Below are 21981 nucleotides of genomic sequence, written 5' to 3'. Positions count from 1 at the left end.
AGAAGCTATCGATTAATAATTATTTATGAGACAATTTCAACAAAATTGCTTCAAATATTGCACGCGTTTCAAAAATATAGGTAGAAAAGAATTTTAATTAGAATTTTGTTGATATATTTTATACATTCGATTTTTGTTTTTTTTTTTTTTCTTCTTTCGCAACATCACGATCGATCGAATTCCATCACTGTCCTCGTCACAAGAGCAACGATCCTATTCAGGATGCCAGTCCAACGGACGATAATCGAATTCCATTAATGGAATCACCTACGTACCCCTGATGAATAATTCCAACCAGAGTTTTCGCGTGTCACGTTGCATCCATTAAACGGATTTCGTTCTGTCCTTCACCATCCAGCGGAAAGCGAAATTTTTTTTTTCAAACTTTTTCAACGATCCATCGTTAACGAATCGAAACGAGAAAAACGAGAGAACGACGAGGTCGTCTAAAAAGATCAGACGGGTAATTTCTTTAATCATCGACGTATAAAATAACCGATAACGATAATTAGCCACGGCCAGACGCGTGGTAGGATCGAACGATACAAGTGGTGGGATAATTAGATTACCGGTTTGTAGTTAGCGCGTCTCGCGTTCGAATAAGAAAAAAAAAAAGAAAAAAAAAAAGAAAAAAAAAGGAAGATCCTCGATCTACAAGTGTTCTAGGTTCCTCTTACCATAGAATGAACTGGAACCGCGAAAAAAAAAGCTGAATGGGCTCCGTGTCTTTCCACGTTCGATCCCTTCCCTTCGAACGACGAAGGAAACGCAATCGAGATAAATCAATCGTTGCCAATGGACGGTTGGTTCTTCGCTACCGTTCTCTATCTTCCTTCTCCCCTTCTCTTTCCTCCTTCCTTCCTTCCTTCCTTCCTTCCATTCCGTGGACACCGCGCAGAAGATTGGAAGATTGCCAATCAGGATTACACATACGCTCGTTGCGGATTCAGAGTCGGATTTTTGTTTCGATTGGCCGGATGCGAGGCGGATTTTTTACGCGAAATTAGATACGAACTCGGTGCAACTCGGTTGAATCGAATCCGTGCTGTGTTAATGCACGCCTCTTTAACATTGGAAATCGACGAGGTTCGATCTCTCGATCGTAACGAACGGTCGTCGAACGAAAAAGTGGAAGGATGATAAAGGTAGGGATCGAAAAACTAGACGATGGTTTGGTAGATTTATTCGATATGCAGGATTTAATTTTGAAGGAATTCGTGTTTGTTTTTAGATACGTACGTTGTTGAAAAGTAGTCTTTGTTGGAATTTACTTTAACAACAAATATCTGGCAAACGTTTAGAGTATACCATGTTGAATTTTGATCCATATTATCAATATCAACGTTTATATATCTCTTCGCTTGATCTTAGTTTCAAAAATATTCGTGGTATTATAGTAATGCTAATGTTAGTCGAGATGGATAAATCCACGCCTTGATCTACACTTAAAACGAGACGAAAAAGTAAGCAAACCTATTCCATATTCACCGCGCACAAAGCACTCGACGATCCCTCACCAAGGATTCCGCTGTGAAGAGTCGGTAAGAAAGAAGCGGACGAGAGGAAAAGAAGGGGAAGAAAGCTTACAAAGAAGGAACGCGTTAAAGGGCGAGCCGACGCGACGTTGGTTGGACGTGAAAGCACAGCCTTTCGCGCGATAAACGTCGCGGTGCTCGAAACGTATCGATATAATCGCGGCGGATCGCCGTTCGAGCCCTGTAGAAGGAGGGATTTATAGATCGAGCGGGGCTATTAGATCGGATGTTTATTCAATGGGCCGCTTTTAAATTGAAACGTCTCTCTCCGTCGACAATGTCGTTTCCCCCTACGTGGCTGACACACGAAGCCGCTTCTGTTGCATACGAAACTGGCCGTGTGCAGCGTGCACCACTCGCAAAAGGATACGATCGATAGCGAGCCGAGATCCTTTCAGATCCGATCGATTCCACGAGTTACCCCTTTGCCGAAAGGGTACGGGTTCAACTTCTGGTAATAGATCTGTGGGAAAATATTGCTGCGCTTTTATAATACTTTCTTTTCTTTTTGTTATCGAGGAATTCGCTATTATGCATTTTTGAATACGATCATACTAATTACACTTTCATTAAGAATCACCGGAATCTACTCGCCAAATATCATACATAATCGATGATCAAAGAAAAATCACATAACCTAACCTCTCGATCACTTCCATCGGTTGTCCCGAAGAGAATTCAAAGCCAAACGATATTTCGCATAATCCTGTCGATTTTCAATTCTTCCATCCATTTTCACTGCGTATGTCTCGATCGATTATTCGTTTAACCCACCATTACTCGCGAGTAAATCCATCGATAACCTCCCATTTATATCGGACCGAAGCCATACTACAGACACGTCGATTTGCAAGCGACCAGTAGCATCCATTGCGCATGATCGGGCGTGACGAACGACACTGGGCTGTCGCACGGCAAAAACAAAACGCTCTCTTCCTCTCGCGATGTATCAACGTGGCGGCATTTCGTCTCTATACGTAATGTAATACGGACAGTGGAAAGCTTATATGGCGTGACTTGATCACGCACTATCGCGGACGAATTGACGAGGCGCATGTTCGAAAGAAATGGACGTTACATAGTGTATAATGCGACGCGCCTCTTTTCTTTGTTGCGCGATGCTTATGGATCAAGGGCAAACCGGTAATGTAATATTCCGCGTGGCGCTCGTTTTTCACACGGTTCGACGCTGAACGATATCGAGAACGACGTTCGAACTGACTGGTTCGTTCTCCATCGAGGAGAATCTCTTTGAATGCTATTGGTTTCTTTCCTCCTTCTTTTTCGTTTTATCTTATTGGTTACCATTTGATAGAAAAGAAGTTTCATTCGTCGTTGGAAAAACTGGAATGAATTATGGTTACGATTTTTCTCTCGAGAAAGGGAGATGGAGAAAATTAGAGGTAAGGGAAAAAGTATATAATGAGACTTTACGTTTGTGCTATTATGTATATTTTCTATATAAGCTGTGCAGTTGTGTGTAGAATTTTACATGTAATGCGAGGTTTGGTTTCACGTTTACAACTGCTTGAGAAATTCTTTTTGCCACGATAGGGAAAAACAGAGATATTATAAAGTCGTTGAAGAATAGATTCTGAGAGAAGAGATGATGTGTTAAAATTTATTATTGTTTCGAGGTTAGAATAAAGCATGTCAATTTAAAATCGTCAAGATAATCAGATTTTTCTAAAATAATTTAATTACGAAATAAATATACTTTTTTTGATGAAATTGTGTTTCGTTTTAACGATTTTTTTTTCTGTAATAATCTTCACTGTACACGTTAATTCGATGTCGACGAATAATATTGCCGCCAGAGCTCAGAGATCGCAAAATATTTCACATTTTATTAGCAACTGGTTCGATAAACCCTTAATTGTACAGCTATAATTTATCCATAATTTACATTATTAGAAACGATCCCTCCCGCATGATGTGAAAATTAAAACATCAGCGTTTCCCAACGTTTTCCATTCTATCGCGCGATTTATAATATTGAAATTTATAATATGGTGACTATATTTTTAACGCGAATTCGATCGAACCTGCGAACCTGGAAACCGGTCCAATGACAACATTAACGACTTTTCGTCGATTCGCCACGCTTCTTACGCTTATTCACACAGGATACAACCAGTTCATCGTACATAAACTCGTAATATCGCGTTGATGTCCCTTGCTGGTTGTTGTCGAGCGTCGATGTTGTTCGCGTTTCGTAGGTACGATTTATTAATGAAATTTTCGCTTCGAGTTAATTGCTGACGAAAAATTTTAATCTTTTTAAAAGGAGCAGTTGATTCAAAGAAAGTACAAGCTTCGACGCTTACGAAACATTTTATTAATCATATTTCGTTCGAATAATTTCTTACGAATATTTTAATGTTACTTGCCCGATAGATTTATTACTGTTTGTGATTTATAGGTAGAATTATTTATTTACACGAAAGTATGAAAATTCTAGATACGATACGATTTATCTACTTGCGATCCAAAAAAATTATTGAACTAAAAATTGACAAGTGACAAGTGATGCAACAAGTGATGAAAAGCTGTAAATTATTACGATATATATTAGAAATGCAAACGTGGATGAGATTTGTTAGAAAGAATTTATTTGAAATATTAAAAGGAAAAGAGAAAAATATCTTGCTATGTACAGTTTCTACCGTGTTGACAGCACGTCTGACAGTAATCGACCGTTTCCACTTACATTTTATTCTTGTCGTTCGATTCATTCGTGAAATAAATTATTATTTAAGTTCATTTTATTTGGGCGATATGCGGATTTCGCGTTCTACGCGCGTTGAACACGGTAGCAGAAATGTTAATTAACGAGACAACCTGGCAATAACGTTAAGCCAGATGAACATTAAATCTCGAACGACTTCGATACATGTATATTGCTGCAATAATTGTACCGACTTGCAATCATAAAAACAAGTTATTCAGTTTGTTTTCGTGTGCATAAGAGGAATGTAACGACAATACTAACGACGCCATTGTATAATTTATCATAATTGAATAAAATATCTATTGTTTCATTGAATAAGTTGTACCTGTAAATCGTTACGTAAATAAACTTGAAACTATAAGATTCTACGGATCATTCTCTGATTTCAATTCTCTTTGTTATTCAATAATTTATACCGTTTTTTTTTTTTGCTATCAGGCAAAACCTGATTCACTGTAACCTCCATTTATTTATAGAATTCTTGTTCTTCGCAACCACGTGTTCCAAAACTTTTTCCTTTTCTTCTCAATTTTTGTAATTAACATGCAAATGCAATATTACTTCGAAAGAAGGCAAAAAGATACTCTATAAGAGAGTATCTTTTATACTCCTTTCTTCGAAATCGAAATTCGTGAAATATTAACCTTTTAAAAAAGTAACTTAAAAATTTCGAGTTATTCGAGATTATTTCATCGAATCAATTTGTTCCACTATTAAATTTTCGTAAAGCGATGCGTCGTTCCTTCCTTTTCTCCAAACAAATTCGAATCGCTTCGCTTACTTTTTTCAGACAACGATACAAGAATTATTGTAATATTATAACATATCGATCGAATTGGCGTAGAAAATAATTAAAAAACTTTTATTCGAACCTCTTCCCATTCGCGTTCACTCCAATCGAATCGAGGCTTATCGATTATTCTTCGGAATTTTCCCATCCTCCCCACTTAATCATCCCTCCGAGTCCCTCATTCGGAGTCGCCATCGCGGTTTGCATAATCTCCCCCGTGAAGTGAAGAGAGAGAGAGAGAAGGATCGCCTACAGTGGTTCGTAAATCTTCCCGAGATCCGTTATCGAGAACGTACGAACAACTTCGCGTTTCCTAACGTCTGATCACAGTTCGAAGATACTACCACTACCACCACTAATGGAAGGATACACGACGCGCGCCCTCTGTGTGCACGCGCACATTCAAAATTCAATCCCTCGTAACGTAACTTCGTTCCTTTTTTCTCTCTCCCTCCGCTCCCCCCGCGAGAGATCGATCGACGCGTCATTCCCATTCCCAGAATCAATTTCTTCATTCATTCCTACTCCTCTCGCCTACCTTCAGATCCAATTTAATTCCGATTTTTTCCCTTTTCCCGAAACGTCTATATCATTACCCGCGTTAAACACGCTCGCGATCAATCTTCCCTTCTCGAATACACGCTCCCAACCTTTCTTAAGATTATTAAGATTAATTCGAGCCCGTGAATCCCTCGACGTGGTCGGCGTCGTAATGACGGTATACGAACCGCGGACTCTCTAATTTATCAAAGGAGGAGAGGAGGAATCTCGCACGTTCTCGCTCTACTTACCGACCGACCGACTCGTGACTCGTCGCGTCTCTTCGTGTCCCGCGAGAGAGACAATGCAGAGTACTGGTGAGGATTTTTCGAATATTTACGAGATCGAAAATTTGAGATGTCGAATTTCTGCGCTCTCTTCTCTACTGTGCCCAGGAAAAAAAGAAATTTTTATCATTTATAGAATACATTAGAACACAATTGGACGTGTTTTTTTTTTTTTGTATTCGAGCAGTACATTCGTAACTTTGCTTCAGTACCGTGCGGATTGGATATTCGTCGGTACCGATATTTCTGCATTAACGTGTTCGTGACGATCGTTCGTGGGCAGTTTAAGGATTTAAACGGGAAGTGGGCGACGTGATCGAATAAATATGAAGTATATGTATATATATATACAGGTGATGTAACGCGAGAGAAGCGGAGAACACGCGTTGTCGTGCGTCGCGTATCACAGAAGTTAACTCGTATCTCGCGTGTTCAACCACGATACGTCTCGCTTGAATAATTTTAAGCCACAAGGGGGGAGAGGGGAGGGGGCGGGGAAGGAAGCTTTAACGCTCTGGCGTTTGTATCTTCTTATTTTTTTTTTTTTTTTTTTTACTTTTTTTTTTCTTACGGACCATGGTAAAATTTCAAATCGATCGGATAAATCGGGTGAATTCTCGCTATTGAACGAGGACGAGGATCCCGAGGTCGGATGAATGGACGGATGGGCGTCGCTTATTTTTTCGAGAAAAGAAAACGAAACGAGATGGGGTCACTGTGCTCGGTCGTGTGCTTCGTTCGGCACAAAAAAGCACAGAGTAAAGAGGCTTAGGGACAATTTGAATTTGAAATTAAAAGGGATAAGAGGGGATCGAACGGGGATGATCGTAGAACGTAGCGTGAAATTCGAGGATGAAAGGCGTCGTCGTGTCTGATTTGATGGGACTCGAATTTATGGCGATTTAATTAAAAAAGAAGGAGAGAGAGAAAAAGAAAATATAATGTCTCGGGACAAAATTAATACGTGAGAAGATAAGATATATTAACTGGTTCTGCAACTTTGTATCCTCGCGAAACGGTCGAGTATCACCTGTCGGCCCATTTCCATTTAATTTTTCGAACGAATTAAAAAAAATCCTTGAAATATTATTCAAACTTAATCCCTTAAGAAATCTTCTTAAAGAAATTTTTAAATCGCTCACTCGACCCAAAAATACACGTAACCTCCACTCTCTAAAAACAACGTCACAAACAACACTTTTCGCGCGGATCCAAGACGAAGCAAGAGAGCGAACGCGAGAGAAAAAAAGAAGAGGGGAGGGGGACGAGTGCGACGAGGTTGAAAACAGTCTCGAGGCCATCGCTAATTCGACGCAACCGGACAAGACTAGCGCCGCGAGTAAAATTTTATAACGGGCCGAGAGAGTCTAGTGGTTGTCATACACGCGTAATCTCATACTCCACGCTGGCAAACGATCGAACGAAGGGGAGCACTTAGAGCAGCCACGATATCTCGACTCCCCTCCTTCCCATCCAACTCTGACTGACTCTATCTCATCGACACTATTTTCTCCCATCTTTCGTCCACGAATCACATTTGTACGTTTCCAACAGGAAACCTTTGATACTGCCAATCTCCCCTTTACCTTCGTTCGTTCGCTCTTCTCACCGTGTCTCTTCCTTTCTTTTCTCTCTTTTTTGATGTACGTATGTATGTGTACTACGGTGTGCTTGGCTTCCATTAGTCGATGAGATTCGATTCCTCGATCATCGTGTGACAATCTGACGATTGGAAATTAAAAAAAAAAAAAGGGCTGGGGACTTATTACCGCGGTAAAACGAGGCGTACGTTGTTAATTAATCGTCCGGTCAACAAGCAAGCCTCGAGTTATGGCCGAGCAATTAACCGACGAGTAATTAACAGCGGTCCAACGAGACGTCGGTTTTTAAATGGCAAGCGGATTCTGTGGTAGGAAAAGAAGGTGGAAGGAAGGGGAGTACATCATCGATGCCCTAACGAGTTTCTAGTCGATTTCATTCCGTGCTTGCCTCTGTGATGTTACGATTCGTAATATTATAGTCCTTGAATCGTGAAATTAAATTTTTTCCTTTTTTTTTTTTTATTTTATCAATTAGCCGTAAAATTTTTTCGATCCGCAACGATATATATTATATTTGATATTTTAAATTATACCTCGAACGTAGTTATACCTGTATATATATATACGCGTATATATAAAAGTTTCCAGGCAATTTATTCACCTGAGCGAATAACGAATTGATTTATTAAGCGGCTAAATCACGATTCATTTCTCAGAGATAAGAACACTATCGGCTTGGATGGAAAAATGTATACGATACAGGTGACAGTAGACAGTTAGATAGACACGAAATGCCTAAAACTACCAGCAAATCGAGCGAACCTGTTATTCAACTTCTGTAATACGATAGCGAGTCATTTTTTATCGCGAACGAGAGTGCCAAAATTTCTAATTAATTCGATGGGTAGTGGCGACCTCTCTTACTCGATTTATAGGTTAGGGATCCGCGAGTGTATCTGGTCGACCGAAAAAATCAACGCCATCTGTGAGCGAGTTTCACACGGCGCTGTTACTGTCGCGGTTTCGATTTCGCTAAAAATGCATCATGGAAAACGCACGTAACAGATGATTTCCGACGCCATCTATATAATTCTTCGGGATGGTGCGCGCGCACGCACGATAATTTGTACGCTTAATGATTCGCGTATTAACCGGTGGTTCTCCCTTTACCCGGTGATCAGTCATAACGCGATAAGCGGACGATAACGCGGGAAATATCGCCGACACAATGAACGCCGCGTATTTCATAGCGCGCCGCGTTCTTCTCTTCCACCACGTCCAGCCACCGATCGTTGACTTTTAATTGCTACACGAGAAACCCGAGACGTCACTGGCGATCCACCGCGTTGATTTTCCACGCCGATTACCCCGCCGACCCATTCCACCTGCCCGAGAATCCGGACAAGTGAGCGTATCCTCGAATACACGAGTATGAAACATGAAGAAATATACGTTATATTATCGTTCAAAAATGAGTAAGAAATATAGTACATGTATATAGATACGGAGGAATATACATATACTATTGTTCGAAAGTATTTCGAAGGATAAGTACGAAAATATGGAGAAATATACGTATATTATTGTTCGAAAGTATTCGAGGAATGGATATATGCATGAAAATACGGAGAAATATTCGTATATTATCGGCGAAAAGTATTCGAAGGATGAGTACGAAGATATGGAGAAATATACGAATGATTCTTTCGAATATGCATATGAAAATATATTATTCAAAATATTCGAAAGAATATGTACGAAAGGATATCGAATATACGTAGTAGGATATATGAAATAATCAAGGATCTGTAATGATTTTATTCTCCGATTACAGTAGATACGAATATACTATTTCTTCGGGTTTAATTTATTAACCTATTTATTATAAGATAAGATTCTTTTAAAATCTACTAATGTTAAATTTATCAATAATAGTTGTACGATAGTTAACATTTAATTCCAACATATAGGCAATATGTTTTATCGCACGATTTTATATTTCTAATCTATAAACTGCGTAACTACATAATAAATACAATAGTCAAACATTAGTATTATTCGATGACAAATTTACTGTTTAAAAGATATAGTTGATATGCATATTATATAACACTTCGAAATTGACGAAAATTTTAACATCAAAAATATTCTTGGGAAAAGTTTACAATAGAACATGAAATCAAATTATAGAAAACAAAAAATTTGCACGAATATCAAAATTTGACTAACCGACCGAAACTCGCACGTTCGCAACCAATTCTACGTCATTAATATATAGAAATAGTAAAGAAACAGAAACTCGCAGCATAGTTTTATCTCGTTCCGCATTAGAGACTCTTAAATTTTCGATCACAATTCAACGAAATTCACACGAAACGCTCCATAGAAAAACAGAAAGTCAGGAATACCGGCGGTAAATTAGCGAGACAGGTTCGGTGTAACGCGATCTGCCGACACGGCTGCTAGGATCAAGCCAGATACGCTTGAATATTAAGGCTTGCCGCGGGACTTTGAGCGCGATAAGGCATTTAATACTCGCCACCGTGTTCACGGCGCTTTTTCGAATTCGCCGCATAGCTTCGTCCCTCCTTCGTCGAACGGGCAGACGAAAATATTACGCGCGGCCTCCGCAAAACGATTTTTCACCAACCGCGCTCACGATTATCGCGGGGATAACTCCTTTTCGCGTAAACCGTTACCGACCTGCCTAGTTACTACTGTCCACGGAACGAATTATGCCCGAATGTATTAAGGTGGTAAATCACCTTCACCATCATTTTTCCAACGAAGCCGATTTACAATAGTGCGTTTGACCTCCCAATTCCACGCGGAAACGCTCGAATTTAGAGAAAATTCACAAGACAATTCACAGCTACGGTCGAGATTTATACCGTGAAATTGGAATTGCTTCGCTAAATGTTTACGGCGAATCGAAATGAACGTTCGTCGCGAATTATTCTTTTTCGAGTTTCGATTCGCAATTTGTTCACTACATCTTTGTCCATTGATTTTTTTGAAGGTTTCGTTTCATTTTATCTAAAGTAGATAGATCTTGTAAGAGGAATTCAATAATACGTATATTTTCGTGCGGAAATTTTGGGTTTTGATTTGGTTAAATTAGGTTAGGTTAGGTTAAGCGATAAATAAAAGGAATTCGAAGATTATGTTCATTCGAATTCGTTAACTCGAAAGTGCAACTGGAATAATATAATAAAGAAAATTTGTTTTCCAATTTCTTACAATTTCTGCACAAAAGCACATCAGCATATTTACATTTGCTTTTGACATTTTGTTTATAAGTGCTATTCACATGTAACGAACGTTTCTATATAATTACCTTCGATTCTTGTATATATCTTCAATCTCATTTCTCGCAGAGAAGGAGAATTTGCACATTCAGCACGATCACAAAATTCACGAACATTCATCGATACTCTTGTCTCATCCTTTACCGACGCATAAACACACATCGATTCTCTCGAATCCCTTTCCAATACTCGTTTTCTCGTCAAATCAACCTCTGTCGAGACTTATTTCTTCAATTTATCCTCAAAACTGTTGCTCACGATTCGCATAAATCTTTTTGCATATACCCGTTTATTAAACCTCGTCCAAAGTGATCGGTCATCTTGCACATAACCAAACTTCTTCTCTTTTTCATACGTTCGCGAGTTATCCCGACATTTTTCTCTGAAAGAAAGAAATCGACGCAAAAAAGAGAAAGATCGTATACCTATCAACAGCTATACACACTTACCGACGAATAATCATCCGCGTATCCTCGACAAGATCCAGTCAACCATGAACACTTTGCTAAAATCCGCCAATCTCTCGCCATTTCCACGCGGTATATAGTACAAGCATGGAGAGATGGTCGGCAGAAGCGCATGCGTGGCGAGATGAGAAGGAGATGCGAGAACGATCTGGTAACGAGTCGGCGGCATCGCAAAGCGAACACGATCTCCGATCTCTGGGATCTCGGTCGGCTGCTGCTAAGCGTGCACGAGCGCGTTTCTCTCCGCTCCGCTTGGGAACGACGACGATGACGAGAATGACGAGGAAAATGAGGACGACGAGAACGAAGACGAAGACGACGACGACGACGACGACGACGAATCGCGGCGTGACTCGCTTCGATCGCGATCTCTCGCGATCGTTCCGCCTTGCTGATGAGCCGTACTAGCCGCATAGCTGATGGGATCTGACGTTTTTCAGCGACGGACTTCTCGTGTCTTTGCCCGGATCATGGAGATCGAATGCTGCTAGCGCGAAGCTGCTTGCTTGCTCTCGTGGAACTTCGCCTCGAGTTTTTTCTCCCATTTTTCTTTTCGGTACGTGAAAATTGACTTCTTTTATCTTTATGCTATTAACCGTGTATTCGAAAGATCATTGCATCAGATATAGTTTTTATACGTGTGTTCGATATATGGATATTTTGCTCGCTTATTATATCCTTACTTTATATCCACATTCTTTGTATTTTTTTTTTTTTTTTGTAATTGCATTAAAGAACCAGTGTCTGTTAATGAAAGTTATTTGTAGATATGTTTTTATATTTTGCATTAATACTCGTGTAGTTAGAAAAAAAACGGAGGTTTTTGCAATTATTTCGATTCACGTTATTAAATTACATCAGTTATAATTAAATATCTTTTTCCACTGTCGACTCGAAAATGTTATTCCGCGTACAAGTAATGACTCATTTACCTGTTTTAAACAAATCTTACTCAATACGCGTCGAGTATTTGCACAAAATTCCTCGATAATTATTATTCGATTATTATTCGATCAGTTAGATAGAAAAACGTGTAAGAATATTTCGATTTATAATTAATTCATTCGTATTGGAAAATTTTCGTCAATATTTTCAAAGAATGTGAATTGAACTGATTGAACTACAAATCCTTCGCATAATCGATTTTTTCGAAATATATCAAGAAACACAACATATAAAACGAAATTTTTTATTTCTCCACGAATTCTTTCTTTTTCTTCATCTCGTTTACATCGACCTTGGAATATTTCACAATAATCTCGCATAATCTCGGAGCTTGGAGCCGATCTTTGGCCTTGTTATTCGTTTTTAATTAATTCCGCGTTAATTAGCAACGTATTGCATCGCGTAAAGCATAAGTTGGTACGCACGCGCGTAAAATCACGTTTCGATCGATCGATCGTGATTCCAATTTCCCCCCCTCTCTCTCTCTCTCTCTCTCTCGATCTATTCTCGCGAACCGTGCGAATACCAACGGAGATCAGTTATCGGTGCGGAAATTAAGTGGCGCGAAACGTTTTACGATGAATCAAGGGAATTGGAAATTTCAGAGATGAGAAATACGTTCTTTCGCAATAATTTTTTTTTCTTTGTCCTCCATCTCGCGAGTTTTACCACTGCGATTCTTAACTCGTGTCGAACAATCTTCCAATTCCTTTTTCAACTCAAGAATGCAATTATTCACAGTATTTTTTTTTAGAATAATTTTCCAACATAAAATATAAAAGTTAGTTAGGATCTAAATCAAAATTAACAAATATACTAAGAGATGAATTTGAAAATTTTTCAAGCTAACAAATTTCAAACTTAATTTCAAATAAAAGAATACTAAATTAAGTATTGATATAAAAGAAGGAAATAATATCGTTAATGAGGTTCTATGTTGGACATTTATCTCTCTCGAGATACATATATATAGATTCAGAAATTAATTACATCATATTTTAAAATGACTTCAATAATTCAAAGATCTGTTTATTGTTCGACTTCGATGCTTTAATTTCACTGAATTAATTCACTTATGAACTGGAAATTTAATCAACATGTTAAGAAACATTCGATCGTATTAAGAGGAAAAAAATGTAATCAACTATTACTTCAACACGCGTACAACGAAATTTCATGAAAATTAATTAACCTATCGCGAATTAACTCGCGTTAAATACAGCTTTCAATCTCTAAATTCGACAATTAAAAGAAAAAAAAAGAAAAAAAGAATTCGAATTCTCCGCTTATTAATCGAAGAATCCCTTCCTCCGTTCGAATTCGTCGAAAGGAATCCTTTCTTCGCTCGGTGAAAGGAAAAAGAAAAAAGGGAAATAAGAGGCGCGGAGTGGAAAAAGGGAAGAGTTCCCGGTGGCAGCTCGTTGTATGAAATTCAATGTCGATCGCGCTGACATCGGCTTCGCGGGTCTGCGCGCCGCGATTCCAGGGGAATCTCAAGATCGATCGATCGATCGTGATTTCGAGGGAGAGACGCCGCTTAAGGCGAGAGACTCGAGCGTTGCTCGTCGCTCCTCCGCCTCGAGTTTCTTCGGGATCGTCGGCCTTGTACGGCCGCGCCACGACGTGGCAGGTGCAACCTCGACGACCGGTGGGTCCCTTTTTTCCTCTCCCTGCCTCCGCCATCCGCCGTTTCTTCCTCCTTTTTTTCTATCTCCTCTCTCTCTCCCCCTCTTGCCGCATACATCCACCAGTCTTCTCGCTCGAACAGCTGACCACGGGCCAACCTTGGCCGACTGATTGCACACCGAGCCTCCACCCGTGAAACTTATCCATCCATCTCTCGTTTCTCCACGTTTTTCCTCCTCTTTTCCATATGGATGGATCGGTGATAGATCGGATAAATTAGAACTTTTAATGTTGAATTAAGGATTCGAAAAATCGGGGAAATTTTAAAGTTGAAGATGGTAAAAAATATAGAAATTTAAGGAAGGAACTGTGATAAAATTCCAATCTTCCCGGACACTTCAACTCGATAATTTTCAGAAAAGTTTATTAATTTCTCATTTTTGGAACCCAAATTTCGCTCTTTTTCAACAAACTGTACTCTCGCATCCTGAAAAAAAGGGAGCAATGAGAAAGAAAAATTGGAAGGATCGGTGACGTTACACGCGTAAAGAATTTCTCGACGCGAGTTGGAGGGTAATCCCAAACGTGGTTTTGTCACGAGATCGAAGAGAAGGACATCGTCCTCTTAAGCGGCTTAGAAGCCCACCACCGATCGAGTTCGAGCTTATGATTTCTCTCGCGGCCAATCATTATTACGATTCCCTTTCGCAGCCGAGAAACAAGATCTCCATCGATTTCTCGGCTGTTTCGTATCGATACCTTCCCACCTATCTTCAGGGCTAACGCGATCTCCTCTCGCGCGGGGTATTATTAAAATATATATCGCTAGGCGACCAGTTTTCTCCGAGTGATCGCGGCCACGGCATGGCTTCGAGGAGGCTTTGGACACTGTAATTTCGAGACACGAGGTAGATAATCTTGAAATATCGAACTTGTTGCAAAATAGGATGCGGAAAGTCGTGGTGTAATCCGTGCTAACGGTTCTTCGATCCTACTTTGCGAAGGGTGGATCGGTAGAGAAAGTAGTATATGTCTGAAAAATTAACGGGATTCGTTTTTCTTTTTCTTTTTCTTGGAAGAAAAGGATGTCTTGATTATGTTAGCGATCGAATAACTTTCTTTGTATTATTCCTTTACGAAAATAAAAGAATAGTGGAAAATCTGAAAAATTAACGGGATTCTTTTTCTTTTTTTTTTTTCTTTTTTAGAAGAAAAGGATGTCTTGATTATGTTAATGATCGATTTCTTTATATTATCTTTTCGTACGAAAATAAAAGAATAGTGAAAAATCTGAAAACTAACAGGATTCATTTTTTTTTTTTTTCTTTTTCTTGGAAGAAAAGGATGTCTTGATTATGTTAATGATCGAATAACTTTCTTTGTATTATTCCTACGAAAATAAAAGAATAGTGTAAAATCTGAAAAATTAACGATTTTTTTTCTTTTTTTTTTTTTTTTCTCTTCTGGAAGAAAAGGATACTTTGATCGTGACAATAATCGAATTTTCTTCATTATTCCTATGAAATTGTGTATAAAAAAATAGGAAAAAATTAACAAAATATACTTCTTCTTTCTTGAAAGAAAAGAATATCTTTAATTGATCGAATAATTTTCTTTACATCCCTTGTATGAAAATATGTAGGAAAAAATAGGGAAAAATTAAAAATTTTTCTTTCTTATTGGAAAGATAGAAAAGGATATCTTGATTACGATAGAATAACTTTCTTTACATTATGAAAATAGTATATAGATACGTGGATTTTCTGAAAAGAAAAAAAATTAAAAAAAGAGTAGTTTACACAGGAATTGGGTGACGATACAAACTTGTAATTGCACGGACAAGATTTTCGAGATGTAACGAATAAATCCGCCGTACGAATGAATCGCAATTAATATACTTGCCCTATACTTGCGAACGGTTGAGCGCGACCGTTGAAAACATCGTAAGAATGCCTTCTGCGTTCGATATGGATAGGAGCGCGGTTCTAATAAATTTTAAAAAGCAGATCGTATCTTAACTGAAAGTGTTCTGGCGCAGGCGATAAAAAGGGCCAGGTTTCATGCTCGATGAATAAAATCATTAAAAATCGTTTTCTTACGATTTCCAGCCTTTCTTATCAGATTGTCGCGCAATGTAACTGTCTGTCATACCAATGATCCCCGTCAGATATAATACGAAATACGTTATCACGTGTCATTAATTGAAAGTTTATTTTATCTCGGGCTTACACAGAAAAATAATATAAAAATTTGCGTAATAAACGGGTTTCCATACGCGCGCGTGCGTGTGTCGCTCGGCTGTGTGTGTGTGTGCGTGCGTGTAGCTCGGTGGCTCGGCTATTATTATATCGACGCAATAATTCGAACGAGTTCGGAGAAACGTCGGCCTCCCAATGTCTCAACGCTCTTAAGGAGCCCCGGTTTCCGCCATTTTGCGCAGTTTGTAATGCGAAAATAATAAGCCGCGTTTATGACCACCAGATTTATGTCGAGCGCGATGATGAAATCGAGGCCTTGCAATTGCTGCCACTCTTTTTCTCTCCTCCCTCCCTCTACTCTACTTTTAAGCGCATTTGCGTTTTTAAGAAAAAAGGGGGAAGAAAAGAAGGGACTAAATTAACCGAGAGCGTTGAAAAGAATCGAATTTTCTATTCCAACTTGGCTACCTGCCGACGCTGATATGTTTATCCGGTGCGCCGAAGAAACGAGGGGTAATTTGTCGATGGAAGGGAAGGAGTGGAAAAAGAGAAAAAAAGAAAGGAGGAAACGCGCTGATATTTCGGCCTTCCTACCCGTGAAACGCGATACCTTGCAACCGGTTGAAGGAGGGGGGAAAAAAGGGATCGGGAAAAAAAATCGATGATAACGATGATAAATAGCCGGGAGTGAGCGCGGCCATTTAAAATCAGTGGTTCAGCGCTATTGAACAAGGATGCCAAGGAGCGTTTCGGTGCGCGCGCAACGCGGATCTATGGGAATAAAGTCGCGATCGATGATCGAGCATAGCGAAGTTGGCGTTAAGACGGTGTTCAATTGTGATAATTGCGCGATAATAGGCCGTAAAGAGCAAGGGTTTATCCTTACAATGTACACCGATCGATACGAGGCGCTACTCGAAATTTCACGAAACATCGATTAATTAATACGAATTATATAGCGAAGACGTGGCGTTAACACGTAAACGTGATAATTTTTTATGATATGTATCGATCGATACGGTGCGAAGTACTTCTCCAAATTCACGAAACATCCGTCGATTAATTAATACGATAATCAGAAAGAGAAGGAATGTCGGTGCACGAAGGAAAAATGACGAAATTGTGGATAAGCACGAGGTTCCCTTGTATTATTTCTCGTTGTTAATTCTCGAGACAAAGGAAAGGAGAGAACGAGGGGGGTTGCGCGCGTCGGAGCAAGCTTCTAACGAGGAGAGTATGACTCACGAAAACGCGGCCAGTTTCGCCCCTCCACCATCCGGGACCTGTTTTTCTTCCTTCCTCCTCCAGTTCTCGGCCCGTGTTGCCACCTTTATCTCCGTTTCCCGATTGATTTATGCGCGCGCGCGCCGCCGCCGCCGGTAATTAATAGAGATTACGGCCTCGTCTCGAGGAAACTCGTATCCTCGATGCTCACCGCCCCTATCGGAGATTCGATAATCGAGCATTCTGGTCACACACCGCAGCGAGGATCGCTTTCGATCGCTTTCCCCCTTCTCCTTCTTTTACTCCCCCCCCCGGATTATCCTTTTTTCGTTGGATCGTCGGTATATAAGCGCGGTGATCACCAGTTTCCTCACGATCGGTTGCGAGCAAAGGGAAAACGTAATAGGCCCGGTAGAGAAGCTAGAATGCTGACCCCGTACTTGCCGGCAATTGCAGAGTAGAAAATAGTCGCGGGCATTGTAGCGAGGATGGCGGTGGAAAGCGAAACGACCGGAATAACAACAACTTGCTTTTTCGATTCTGTCTAAAGTTTACTCGTCTAATGGCGGTGTTCGAGCAGCGCGAGCACTGCTATTTTCATACCTTTCCGTTGCCTCGCTCGCTACTTCCCCCTCCTCCCACTACCGTCGCCGTGGTAACCGCGAGCGGCGATAAAGTTAATTGGACGAACGAGAGAATGAGAGTGACGAATCACTTTCGAAGTCGCGCTAGCCTCGATTAGTATTTCCACGGATCGATAACAAGGATCGCCTATCGTTGAAGAGATTTTACGAAAACGAACGATCCCGGTGCTCCTTGCCTCTGCCTTTTCCAGTTATATCTTCGTTTCCAGTCGAGAGTCCAGTTTCCGTTTCTCGAATCGTTCGTTCGCGAATCGATTGCCATTTAACCGAGGAGAAATTGATATCGGGTTCCCAGCGTACACCGTACTCGATACGTTAACTTGATTTCACCCGGCCTAACGACGTGTAATCAACGCCGGAGAAATTGCGGTTGACTTTACAAATGGCTCCGCAGGCTTATCCCTGTTTCGCCTGTTTAACGATGGCTAAACGCCATTACGGAGATAGCAACTGGTTCTACGAAGCTCGCGATCAATGGTGGAGGTCCGATTATCGGTTTTGTTAGTTCGACCACGATCGTGTTCAATTGTCTTCTCGTCAATAATCGACAATCATCGTATCGTATGAGAAACATGTCCCGATTTATCGAATCTATCTTCACGATCGATCTCCCCTCTTTGCGCGAAGTAAATTTGAAAAATTAACATCTCTAAAGTAAAGGAAATTTTTCGAAAAGGATGGATACTCTCGAATCCAATACCTCTGTCCAAAGGATCATATTCCACGAAGCAAAAAAAAAAAAAATAAATAAATAAATAAATAAATCTTCCGTCCGTTAAGTAGAAAGCACGCGTGAAACGACAAATCGGTTCGATTCGTTCACAAGCCTCTCCCTCCTACTTTTAAGCCTCATCGGCAGCAATTTATCGCCGTAATGAAACTTGGCAACCAAGGGGAGGAGAGGAAGGGAGAAGTGTTAGGACGAGGAGGGAAGGAAACGAAAGAGACCGGCTACCGGTCATCTGCATGACGAGTAAATAGATTCGCATTTACTCGTAACGGCGGATCGGTACGGATAAATCGAGACAAGCCGCGTGAAATCTATCGCGATTAAAGACACACGATCCTCTTCGCGCATCTTTTTCACAGCTTATTATCGAAGGTGGAGATGGGATCGATTACGTTCCGAGTACGATCAAGAATAATTCGTGAAAGAGTGGATAACTCGTTGATATTTCGATTCACTTCCTCGAATTAGACATTAAGATATTTTTTTTTTTGATGAAGAGAATTAGCTAAAGAATTTTAGTAGTAGAGAATCTTAAAAGAAAAAGTAACTCGATTTTTAATAGAAGAAGAATACATGATCCCCATTGCCACTGCTGCGTTAGGCAGAGGCGTCACGTGACGCATGCGATGCTTACCATTGGTAGAGTTTAGTCATGTGACATACCCTTACCTAATACAGCTATGACGTCACGCTATTTATTGCTACATTAGAGGCACGTCGCGTGGCATGATGCGACGTTGCCTTTGATTGGTCACGTGGCGTATCTTTGTTTAACACAGCAGTGATGTTAACGTTGCTCGCTATCTACGAGAATTAATCTGCCTTACGAAACAATCAAATATCCAATATTAGTGGTCTCCTGTTTCTTTTAATCTTTTAAGTGAAATTTAATTAAGAAACTCGTGCACAATGTTGAAAAGAGAGAATAATACGAAAGATAAAACTAGTTCGTGTGGAAATAAGAATAACGAAAATATCGGATAGTAATAACGTTTAATAAGACGGACAAAGACTTCGCGTTATTATCGAACTTAATTAAGGGTATTATTTCTCAAGTAACTTTTTCCTCTATACGTTCAGCTTGATCAATTCTTGTAATCGTGATCGATCAATGATATATCCCCAGCAAGAATTAATTCGGTAACTTAATCTTGGCCGATCGTCTAAAACAACCGTCTGGCGCTGGTAACGAGTTTTCCTGGTAATGTCTGGAAATTATCACGAAACATGGGCATATCGGCTGACGAAATTTTTGCACAACAGGGCAACGCTGAGATCGTTTGAAACGTTTTCGCAATTCCTCTTAGACCGCGATTACCGTAATTCCTTCCTCTCATGTGGGCTTATTTTTCTGCAGATTAACGCATTTTTTCTCGAGGCCCGAAATTTAAGGGGAATCGGTCGGCGAACGTTGCATTTTTTTCTGGCGAGAAAAGTAGCTTTGGAATAATTTTTAAAATTAGTCGGTTTCCGCTTTGATATTGTTGGTGCTGAGTGACGCTCGTTAAAAAATTGTCTCGTAAATTTTGAAGAGGAGATCGACAAAATAGGATACGATTCGTTATATCCTTTTTATAAACGTATAATTATAAAATTTATCGTCTTTTTTTTTTGTGTGTGTTTTTTGATGATGGGTTGATCTTTGTCAATTATTTTACGTTTCTTCGATACGTGGCTCCGATATAAATCACTTCAGCAAGTCGTGGGTTCACTACTTTCCTAGTGCTAAATTTAAGATGCGAGATACAAATTTTTAAAGCGTCCCAACACATCTTACAAATTGTAAGACAAATCTCCAACACCAGCAAATCAAAGATCCCACATAAATCCACCACAACGATCACATTCTCACGTCCTACTTGAACCCATCGAAGAGTCTAGCCAACATTCTCGTGCCAAAGATCTTCTTAAATCTTCCCACGATCTTCAAAAACGTGACATAGTTAGTCAACAATTCCAAAACTGTCCCAACGATAAAAATTAAATAAAAGATGAGGATGAAAGAGGAAATTTTTCTTCGATTCGATTTTTTATTTTTAATCTTGAAAACGATTCGTCCAGCTTCGATGAAAAATTTATAGTATTCAGCAATAATACAAAAACATGAAATCTTGCAATATTTTCAAAAATCCTTTTTCGTGAATTCATTATAATTGAACGCAACAATAACTCCAAATACGATTCATTACACGTCCAATTCTAAATCTCAAAAACAATTTTGCATGATATTCTACTTAACAATCGAAAGAAAAAAAAAGAAAAAAAAATCACGAAATTTCCATAAAAGTTATTCAACAGAAATCTAAAAAGATAAAATCTTGCAACAACTATTTCGAAAATTCTTTCGCGAATCCACTAAAACAGAATAACAATTCTAAATCTCAATTGTCAATCGTTAACAAAAGGAACAACAAAAGTTATCTGATAATCAAAGAAAGAAAGAAAAATTACGATATTTACAATATTTAACAACAATCTAAAAAGATAAAATCTTCGCGACAATCTTCGAAAATTCTTCCGTGAATCCATCACCGTAATCGAACACAATAATAATTCCGAATCCACCACACATCCAATTCTAACTCTCAACCGTCTACGAAACCAACCATATCGCACAATATTTTACAAAAATACTTGCATCGTTTCGTTACCTGCAACAACAATCGGAAAAAAGAGAAAAGAAAAAAAAGAAGAAGAAAGAACAATCACGACACGATATTTCCATCCAATGCGAAATCTCTCGGGAAGATTAACGGTGCACACAACGCGCGAATTCGAAACGCGGTACTATCGCGAGGAGAATTGTTCCAATGAGAAGGGACGATTTACCGGCGTCCACCGTGGCCAGCCGGTCCGAATGTTCTGGGCCGGAGGTTCAAGGGGCCAACGCGGGAGGGAATATCGCGTACACTCGTCGCGAGCCGCGCAGACGCGGGACACACGTAGCCGCGGATTCGTGGCGTTGATAAATAGGATTGCAATGTGCAGCGCGGTGCAGACGGTGCGCGCCGTAATTGACCGGCGGTGGCACGGAAGTGGAGGAGAAACTGGACGGATGGAAATTGGAAGTTGCGTCCAGTCTACACCCGCATGGCTCGAGTGATTTCATTTCACCTTGTCCCGGACGAGATTAACGGTCGATCGGATTAACGGGGATGCGGAGGAAAGGACTTTTTCATCGTGTTCGAGTGTTCCTAGTTTCTTCGTGCATCTTTCCTTCTTTCTTTCTTTTTTCTTAATATGACTTGTTGAATTTGGTTTCAGATTCAGATATATATATATATGTACACGTTCTCTCGAATTATCGTTTACGTTATCATTTCACGAATGAATAATTATTGTGATGTTTAATAAAGGAAAAACAAGAAGTGATACCTTATATATACGTATAACGAAGTTTCGAAAACATTTCATC

At 39.7% G+C, this 21981-nt stretch overlaps 1 protein-coding gene and 1 long non-coding RNA gene across 3 annotated transcripts in view; both read right to left on the bottom strand.

Annotated features, from left to right (window-relative positions):
- Positions 1 to 21981, bottom strand: part of LOC108003952 (protein cortex-like) — a 187669-nt gene that overhangs the window by 55526 nt on the left and 110162 nt on the right. The gene's annotated exons all lie outside the window — the stretch shown is intronic.
- On the bottom strand, positions 9255 to 20913 carry LOC108001131 (uncharacterized). The gene is made up of 2 exons (XR_001766652.3): positions 11182 to 20913; positions 9255 to 11114 (listed from the first exon to the last, which is right to left on the bottom strand). It is a non-coding gene; the product is annotated as an uncharacterized LOC108001131 (long non-coding RNA).

This window comes from Apis cerana, linkage group LG1 (assembly GCF_029169275.1).
Source record: "Apis cerana isolate GH-2021 linkage group LG1, AcerK_1.0, whole genome shotgun sequence".
Lineage (NCBI taxonomy): Eukaryota > Metazoa > Arthropoda > Insecta > Hymenoptera > Apidae > Apis > Apis cerana.
This window is presented reverse-complemented; position numbering and strand designations above follow the sequence as displayed.